The sequence below is a fragment of the Lactuca sativa genome, chromosome 9 (genome assembly GCF_002870075.4).
Source record: "Lactuca sativa cultivar Salinas chromosome 9, Lsat_Salinas_v11, whole genome shotgun sequence".
Taxonomy (NCBI): Eukaryota; Viridiplantae; Streptophyta; class Magnoliopsida; order Asterales; family Asteraceae; genus Lactuca; species Lactuca sativa.
In genome coordinates, this window is record NC_056631.2 from 170,183,152 (window position 1) to 170,193,771 (window position 10,620).

A 10,620-nucleotide genomic window follows, 5' to 3' on the forward strand; every position below is an offset into this window, starting at 1 on the left:
TTGTGTTGGGTCCCAGCCTTAATATTTCATTTGGGTGTTATATTAAGGATTCTTTATCTAATCAAAACTTTGTTCTTTTTCTTTTTCGGATGTCTAGCTCAAACAACGCTTCTGGCTCTAACTCCAACTCCTCAAGCTCCTTTTCTCCTATGAACATTTGTGCTAGGGTCACTTTCGATGGATCCAATTTTAATGATTGGATTCAAAACATTCGAATGGACTTTCAATACGAGGTGAAAGAATATGTCCTCAACAAAGAACTCAAAGAGATAGATAAACCAAAGCTACTATTGAAGAAATGGTTGAGTATAGGGCTCATGAAAAGGACGTGACAAAGGTGTCATGTATTATGGTGGCCACTATGACTCCTGAGTTGTAGTGGCTCTACGAGGACTACTGGCCTTACGATATGTGCCAAGACTTGATGGAAAATTACCATCAAAGTGCACGTCAAGAAAGGTACGAGATTGTCGCCTCGTTGATAACAACCAAGATGAAAGATGGAGAGTCCATCATGAGCCACTTGCAAAGGTATGTGGATCATTTTCTCAATTTGAATGTCAACTTTGACGAAGAGTTGGTGATTGATATAATCCTACACTCTTTACCTCCTTGTTATGACCAGTTCAAGATGACTTATCATATGAACAAGGAGGAAGTCAATTTGAGAAAACTTCAAGGTTTGATAAGAACTGTTGAAAGTGGACTTAAAGGCAAAGCTATCGAGGCCACCCCTACTGTTGTGGCCCCAGTCCTTGCTATAGGACATGGAAAAGGGAAAAAGAGGAAAGTTGCCTCTAAGAACCACAAGGGAAATTCCCTTGATGGATCTTCTTCAAATGGATCCAAAGGTAAAGCCGTTTCTGCCACTCCCTCATCCGATCCTAAAGAAGCAATGTGCTTCTACTATCACGAGAATGGGAATTGGAAACGAAGATGCCTGAAATACTTGCAGGACATCAAGGATGGGAAGATAAAGACCACCATCACAGGTATTTATACTATTCTATCTAATAACTCATCACATGCTAGTTCTTGGGTCCTTCATACAGGATGTGGTTTTCACATTTGTTCTGATTTGAAGGGGGCTAAGAAGTAGTAGGGATGTGGAGCATGGGAAGATGAACCTGATAATAGGGAATATGAAATCGTCACCTGTCACCAAGATCGGGATTTATTCTTTAATGCTTAGTAGTGGGTTAGGATTAGAATTGAATGATTGTTGCTACTCGATAGAGATGACGAGGAATATTATTTCTTTTCATGGCTTGTACAGACAAGGCGTTATATTTTGATTTAATAATGAATTTGGTTCAATTAATGCTTTTTATAATGGTACTTTTTATTTTGAAGCATTGCCTTATAATGGTGTATATGAAACTGTGATGGTTGTAGATAACTTAGGAAATAATGTTTTGCAAATCGATTCGTCTAATGATTTAGACAAGGCATGCTTGTGGCATTGTCGTCTTGAGCATGTCAACAAGAAGCGCATAGACCAACTCTAAAAGGATGAAGTCTTGGAGTCATTTGACCTAAAGTTAGATGACACGTGCGAATCTTCTTTACTTGGAAAGATGACTATATCACCTTTCACTAGTACTTGTGAAAGAGGTGAGGGATTGTTGGATATCATACACACAGATGTATGTGGGCCCTTCAGATCCACCATAAGGGATTCAAACCACTTCTATGTGACTTTTACCGATGACTATAGCAGATATGGGTATATCTACTTAATCAAGCACATATCGGAAACCTTTGAAAAGTTCAAAGAGTTTAAGCAAGAAGTGGAGAATCAATTGGGCAGGAAGATAAAGATGCTCAGATCTGATAGGGGTGGTGAGTATCTTAGTATCGAGTTCCATGCCTATCCTAAGCAATGTGGAATTTTTTCACAATTCACACCACCTAGAACACCGCAGCTTAATGGTGTGGCTGAGTGGCGCAATCGAACCTTCTTGGACATGGTTCGTTCCATGATGAGTCGAGCTTCGTTACCTATCTCATTTTAGGGGTATGCCTTACCGACTTCCGCCCATATCCTTAATCTAGTCCCGGCTAAGAAGGTTGCCAAAACACCTCACGATGTGTGGACAGGGAAAGCTCCCTCATTGGCACATATCAAGGTTTGGGATTGCGAGGATTTCGTAAGACAAGAGACTCACGACAAGCTCGAACCTCAAAGTGAGTGGTGTGTTCTCATCGGCTACCCATAGAAATCTTTTGGATATCTTTTTCTATAGACCTAGTGGTAATGTGGTCTTCGTAGCAAGGAGAGGGGTTTTCCCCGAAAGAGAACTCATATGCCAAGAGGACAGTGGGAGAAAAATTGATCTTGAAGAGATTCAAGAGTCAAGCTATGAAGGAACCTCTAACACTAGCGCTCAACCTGAGGAAGATAATCATGTTGAACCTATTGATGAGTCATTACCTCTAATACGTTCCTATCAAGTTAGAATGGCACCGAAGTTTTTTGGTTTTCATATTATAACAGAAGGTGGTACGTTTATCAGTGATAGTACACTGGTAAATTTGGATGAGCCTACTAACTACAAGGAAGCCATGGCGGGCCCTGAGTCTACAAAATGGAAAGAGGAAATGGACAGCGATATCCAATCCATGTATGACAATCAAGTTTGGAACTTGGTTGACAAGGTACCAGGTCGAAAGACAGTTAGGTGCAAATGGATCGTCAAGAAGAAGACCGACATGGATTGGAAAGGTGTACACGTTCAAGGCACGGCTGGTTGCGAAGGGCTTTACTCAAACCCTAGGGATTAACTATGATGAGACCTTCTCACCAATGGCCAAGATCAAGTCTATTAGGGTTATGTTATCTATCGCTAAGTTTCATGATTATGAAATTTGGCAGATGGATGTCAAAATCCCTTTCCTTAATGGGAAGCTGGCTGAATATGTTTACATGTGTCAGCCAGAGGGTTTTGTGGATGCTAAATTTCCCAATAGAGCATGCGAGTTTGAGAAATCCATTTATGGATTAAAGCAAGCATCTTGCAGATGGAATATTTGCTTTAATGAGAAGTCAAAGATTTTGGGCTCTCTATAAGTAAGGATGACTCATGTGTATATGTCAAGGCTAGTGGGAGTATAGTTAGCTTTCTAGTTTTGTATGTTGATGACATACTGCTCATAGGAAACGACATCCCGACCTTAAAGGAGGTTAAGTCCTGGCTTGGCAAGTATTTAATTATGAAGGATCTAGGAGAAGCTGCTTATATTCTAGCGATATGGATTTTGAGAAATAGGAGTAGAAGACTAATAGGACTTAGTCAAAGTAATTACTTGGACAAGGTGCTGAAATGTTTTAGCATGGAGAATTCCATGAAAGGGGAACTGCCAATCCAAAGAAATTCCAAGATGAGTAAGACTCAGAGTCCAAGCACCGATGTCGAGATAGCGGTGATGATTCGAGTGCCATATGCTTCCGCAGTTGGCTTGATCATGTATGCTATGACATGTACTCTCCCTGACGTAGCTTTTGCATTAAGCATGGTTAGTCGGTATCAAGGGAAACTGGGTAGAGCTCAATGGATAGCAGTTAAGAACATTCTTAAGTACTTACGAAGGACTAAGGAATGGGTCCTTACACTTGGTGGGAGTGATGACTTGATAGTGACAGGTTATAGTGACGCCATCTTTCAAACCGACAGAGATAATGTTCACTCTTAGTCGAGCTAGGTGTTTACCCTAAATGGTGGAGCAGTGACTTGGAAAAGTTCCAAGTAGGAGACCGTAACTAATTCAACATGCGAATTAGAGTACATAGTTGCGAGCGAGGCGTCGAAGGAGGCTATATGGTTGAAGAACTTCATTGGAGACCTTGAAGTTGTACCAGCCATAAAGGAGCCCGTGGAGATTTTCTGTGATAATGAAGGAGCGGTTGCCTTAACAAAGGAACCAAGGGATCATGACAGATCTAGACATATCGACAGAAAATACCACTTCATCAGACATCAGATGGAAGAAGAACACCTTGTGGTAGAGAGGGTATCGTCAGAAGAGAATCCTGTGGATCCCCTCACAAAGGGTATGAGTAGGAATAAGCACATTCAGCATGCGAGGAGCATTAGTCTGAAGGACGATATTAGTTTTAGTGATTAGATAGATGTTTAGAAACTTGTAATAGATAAATGTAATTAACATTTGATGATTAAGTAATGGAGATTTATTTATGAGTAATGTTTACTATCTTTTGTCAATTGTTTACTATTGTTTCACTTTTGCATGTTTTACTTCCAGAATAATTAGATTGTGCAAATTATCCACAGTCAATCATACTTTGGAAGTAAGTTATGAGGTTGTTTGTCTAAGTGCTTAGACATAGCAAAGGATTGCTACAACGTTCATGAGTACTTCTGAAATAAGATTTGAGTATTGGATTAAACCCACGCTCATGTGAATCACTTCATGGAATTTATCACGAGTGATTGTGAGATGATAATATCATATAATCTTTAAACTAAGATATATGAGTTGTTGTTTACAAGTTGGTTGTGCATTGATAATACGTAAACACATCAGTAACTTGATGTTATATAAGACATGTTGTTGTATACGATTTGATGAGTAAATAGTACAAGCATATAAGTTGAAGTTTATCTGTTCCTTTTATCCTAAGAGGGTAAAAGAGATATCTTAGGCCCCTCGGTGATTTTGTGTTGACTTATGTGTCGGTCCCGATCAGTACTGAATTGATGTGTTCAATTAAGTTATATGTCAGACAAATCAGAAGTTGGGAAACAAACTGTTGGACATTGAGAATGATTCTGATCCATGTGTTTTTCCACATGATATCTTGCAGAACGGAGGATTATATGATCCATTATCTAAAGGACGCGTTATTGACTAGGTCAAGTTTGAGAACGGCTTTTGGAAGCTATGATTGCTAATTGAATTTTGAAGTCATACTTGCAGTTATAGTTATTAGACTTATCCAAGTAGGATACTGTTGGACTAGGTGTCTAAGCCCATAACTATAATTGGTATGTACTTGATTTTATAGTATCATGGTCCTTTTGGGTTGCCTTCACCATAGCAAAAGGACAGGATGAGCTTTGGAGTAAGAGGTTAATTAATGGTTTATTAATATATTATAAGAATAATATATTAATTAAGAAATGATATTATTTAATTAGTATTGATCAAAAATTAATTTGGAATTAATATAGTGATCAAAGGAACTGATTAAAAGAACGGGGGCTGATTATGTAAATCAGTGATAGTTGTAGTTTTGGGCTATTGGACTCTATTGACATGGAGTGGACGAAAATCTATTGGAAGTCTACAGAGTTTTCATCCAAGGCCTATCATATGGGGGTCCATGGATTTCTTAGGGCCAAAGCAAGGGATTTAGGGTTTCTAGTTGAAAACCCTAGCAGCCTTAACTATAAAAGGAACCCCTAGCCTCAAGAAACCGGCTTTCCTACCTTCTAAGAGAAACCTTAGCCGATTTCATACTCCTCTCTCATTCTTTGCTTGTGGAGTTTGTTACTCCATTAGAGGTGCAACGCTTGGAGAAATAAGCTTTCAAAGGTAAAGGAATTGAAGTGAGGATTACTTGTTACTACTAGCTAACAAGAAAGGTATTGTCGAACATATTTCCAACTATTGTGGAAATACAATCCTCTTTCCCCCATATAGCTAACGATTTCAACATACAACGATTTTGTAAGGATTTTCTATTCCTTAACCTACTTTCCTATCTATTCTAGGACTGAACACCTGCAAAGTGCATCAGGGAAAAGGCAATAGCCTAACATATGATTCAATAGACTTGGAGTGAGCGACCACCTTATTAAGATCTGTTTGAAATGCCTGAGGGAAATCCATACGACGACTATGAGGGATACTTTTGACGGTCATGATAGGTTCCTTGAAAAAACGATCGAGCACCTCAACATCGAAAGCCATCCATTCAAATACTATGGTTTGATGCCCTATGGAATCCGACTTTGAAATTCCAATAATGTGTCCACCCATGTGGTCGACCCCACCAGTAAACTGTACAAGACCATCATAATTGTGGCAAAAACGACTCAATGCATGGATACTCATACAATTAGTGCATATGCATTGACCAAACACCGTCAATGTTTCTTCTACATCCATATACAATCCATGGTCCCCATAAATAGCCTCTCGCAACACATTTTTACGTTCATCAAAAGCAAGGTGTAACTTCTTAATATGATATATCAAACGAGAAATCCCCTTAGACCCCACATGACCATCCCAGCAACAATGAAACCCCCAAAAAGGACATGGCCAATTTACAATCGAAGAAGTAGAAGAAGAAGCCATGAAAATAAAAGATAAGCAAATTAAGCATCAAGTTGAAGCCCTAAAGAAGAAGCTGAAACCCTAAGATGGAAACACCGCAACCAAAAGTTGGCGTGCACCAAATAAAGAAACCAGCATGAAGAAACATTACATTTCATTGACAACAAGGGAAATGGGTTCATTATCAATCTTGATTCCAAATTTGTGGGATAAATAGTCTAAAATAACTCTATACAATAAAAACCATGGTTTTGCGAGAGACGGAAAATAAATAAGCTTGAATGGAGTTAAAAATATGGTTGTAGCATTTGAAAATTTCACTTTGGCATTATATCAAACACTTAATGGGCAATGAAGTTGACATCTGATTTCAACTTGTAGGATGCTTGCTTGAAACCCATCATTTGCAAACCATAAACAAAAAACCCATTTGTTGATAAAACAACGCAGACTTGAAGTAGAAGTAGAAGTAGAAGGGCATAAAAATATTTTTAATTCGAAAACTGGTAATGTGAAGTACTGACGATTTTAATATCTCGTTTTAGGCTTGAGCGGATTTGTTTTCTGATTTTGGAATCGTGGATTCTCATTCTCATAGTCGATTGTGATTTTGATTGTTTTCTGAATTTAGGGTCTGATCAGCACAAATATATGTATATTTACATTGCAAAGAATAAGTATTTTTAGTTTTACATTAATTATTTTTTAACGAATGTACATATAATCATGCATATAAAAGAAATATGGTGTCTTTTGGAACAATTTATGCAAAACTAATGCTTAGGAACCTTTTTTATATTTATTTAGTGACATTTTTGGTAGTTTTGTTGGTTGGAATATCAGTTGTGTAACATTCAAAATCTTAAGGAATAATTGTTGAGAATAAATCCTATTTAGAGGGTTGGACACGACGTGTTGGGGGAATCAACACCGCCTGTGTAGATTTGAGGAATCGCGGCTTTCATTAAGGCCAACACAGCGTGTTTATGCCATTACATGGCGTGTTGGCGACTGGTGGAGAAAACCCTAATTCTTAGGGTGTTGCACCCTATATAAAGACCTTAAGTCCTCATGGTTGGCCTTCTTACCAGCCTCCATTGCCACTAACCCTAAAATTGATCTTTAAGGAAGAGGAGACCTTGAAGTTGCTTTGCTTGGGAAAAGGCTTTGGATCCAGAATAATCATATTATGGGGAAACTTCAAAGGTATCAAGTTTTCATCTTGTCTTGTGTATGTTTAGATATCTTCATAGCTAGTTTGTTGTGCTTTTTGTCCCTTTTTGGGTTAATGGATGAGCTAGGTCATCTAAGGTCTTGTTCTTTCAGATCTGAGTTTGTTTTCGTATCCTTGAGTATAAAGGTGCAAGCTTTATGAGAGTTTTGGTGTCATGCCTGCATTAAGTCAATTATTAAGTCTTTTTTAATCTTAAGAGCTTCATTAAATGTGGTTTTCCAGCTCAAGGAATTCAGATCTATGTTTTGGGGCTATATCTGTATGGATTAACTGCTTGTTGGTTAAGATCTTGAATCATTAAGCTTTATGGATTTGGTTTGAACCTTTTTGGATAGTACCAATGGATAAAGTTGGAAAATTGAGCCTTCTGGACCATGTTATGGACTAGATCTGAGCTTTGGAGCTATTGGAATCGGAGAAAATAACTTATTGTAGTATGTTCTTGAAGGCACAAATGTCGGCTCGTTGTTGAAGGCACGAGGATTCTTGTGGGCCAGCAGCCAGAGATTCTTTTTGTGAGATTCAGCAGTACGAGGTGAGTCTCCTCAATATGTTTAGCAGGTCGAAGGCACAAATGTCAGCTCATTGTTTATTATGTTAGGATGATAGATTTTTGTGTGACTCTTGCATGTGTATGTATTGGTATGTATGCCGAGCGAGGCTCGATGTCGGGCAGAACCTGACGGTTGTATTGTATGTTGTTATCTTTGTGATTATTACATGTGTTGGTAGGATTATGTGTTTGTATGTTGGGTGGGGCCCGTTATGTGAGTGTGGGCGGGGCCCGTATCTCAGTGGGTGGGGCCTGATATGTAAGTGTGGGCGGGGTTTGTATCTCAGTGGGCAGGGCCCGATATGCGAGTGTGGGCGGCGCCTGATATGCGACTGTGGGCGGGGCCCGTTTTATGAATAGTTATGTATGGTATGAGGTATCTTGGGGAACTCACTAAGCTTTGTGCTTACGGTTTTCAGTTTTTGTTTCAGGTACTTCGGTTTTCAAGTGGAAGAGCTCGGGATGATTGTAGATCACACACCACATGTTTTCGCATTCTATGAATTACTCTAATTTGATGATGTTTTGCTGAATCTTGATTACCTTGGTTTTAGGGAATGTTATGTATTAATAATTTATTAATCTATAAACAAAAATTTTATGTTACTACTTTTGGGATGTTTCAAGTTGGTATTAGAGCCTTGGTTTGAGGGATTTGGACATACTCTCAGATGTGTATGAACTCAACCTGAGGATTTGGTGAAGTTTAAAAAAAAGGAATGAAAAAAATGATTTAAAAATAGAAAAGCAAGCTTCTAATACAAGAAATAGTATGGTGCATGCAATCGACCGAGCTCAAGTATTTTTCTCCTAAAATACCCATACATGTTATCTGGTATGATTTGATTTATGAATCTGTGAATCGCATGCTAGTTAGGGCTAAGGATCTGCTTAGTTTTTGCATGATAAAATGCTAGGAGAGATGCCTTGTATGACTATTGTATGTGCTTGTAGACTTTCATGCTAGATCTTATTAGCCAGTGATAGATTGGCCTGATATATGATGCCTGGTAGCCTAGGGAGCATGGGATATTGGATTAGGTGTGATTGTATGTGTAAGGCAATCAGTAATGGGAGTGGGAGCTCCTAGTATGAGTTTTAGTATGTGGGATTGGATGATCGTGATTATTCTATGGATTGGAATGTTACTGCACGAATTCTGTTTGATTTGTTCTTTATGGAACTCATAAGTGATGTGAGTTAGCTGTTAAGTGAATATGTCAAGTCACATGTGGCAAAGGTTGGATAATCTCATAATGATAGATTTTACCATGTTGTGTAGCTCTCGTCTGAGTCTAACCGTTGTAGGGATGACTCTGTTACTCGAAAGATTATCTAAGCTTTGGTGCATGTGACTGTGTTCATGAGGTAGCTAACTGACATTATGAGGAGTTCTTCAGCAGCTAATGGCAGGGTGAGGTTGGGAACCTAAGAAAACCTAGAAGGGGCTTCGCTGGGTTTAGTTGCGTTGTTTAGCGATCATGTGGAGTATCAGTTTGAGAATGTGACTTAAGGGATTCTGGAGGATTCTTGAGGAAAGTATGGATAGGTATGGAAGGTAGTATTGGGCCCGTACTACTGAAAGCACAGGATCCATACTCGAATCGGGGAGACTCTTGGAAAATCTAGGAAGCCTATGGGATCAGGATTCTTGGGCATATTTGAATCTTTTGCATGTTGTTTTTGGTATGGTATTGACCACTTAGGAATGGGGTTCGGGTTCTGGTTCTGGCTCAGGAGCAGGTACTGAGCCGATCGATGCGTGGACGTCGGAGTTCGTCACATCAAAGATTACTCAGGGTATTTTGGAATGGACCTCAGTGATCTTTGGTTCATTCAAGGAAGGAAGGAAGGGATTTTGGAACTCTTGGATGGTCGTCCTGGGGCCTTTCAGGCCAAGTTTGTAGCACCATAGTTGGGGGATCATATGGAGCCCAAAGCTTGCAGATCCTTAGAATCCTTCAAGAATGAGGATCCTATTGTTAAGTTTATGTCTTTTGGGATCGGAGGGGAGTTTTGCACCATGTCCTCAGGATGGTCGGGGTAATTTAGGAGGAGGAAGTCAGAATTCCATTAAATGCTTTTGCGGGTATGATATCTTCCATTTTCTTCTAGGTTGTTATCAAGGATTTGTATTGCGTTGGGATTTTGCTTGGGTTTGGGGAAGTTATATCTCGGGTTGGTTCTTTGATATTTTCTAGGTTATTAAGGATTGTAATATGTCGATCTGCATGTCGAGAGTCTTCAATGAATCTTTAGAAGGTAGTATCTTGTTGAGCGGGTTTTCGTGTGTTCAATTGTTGATCCGGGTCTTTGTCAGGATCAATCTAGAGGTATTGTTTGGAAGATCTTTGGTCAGGGTTAACAGGTTAGTTCGCGAGTGAAGTCAGGGTTTGGTGGTTTATCATCTATTATGGTATGATCGACGGTTACCTATGGAAGAACTTTTGGGTTCCAACTTCCAACACTACCGTTGCTTGGAGAGTAGCGGTAGCAAAAAGATGGTGGTGACGGTTACATGAGTTGTTTG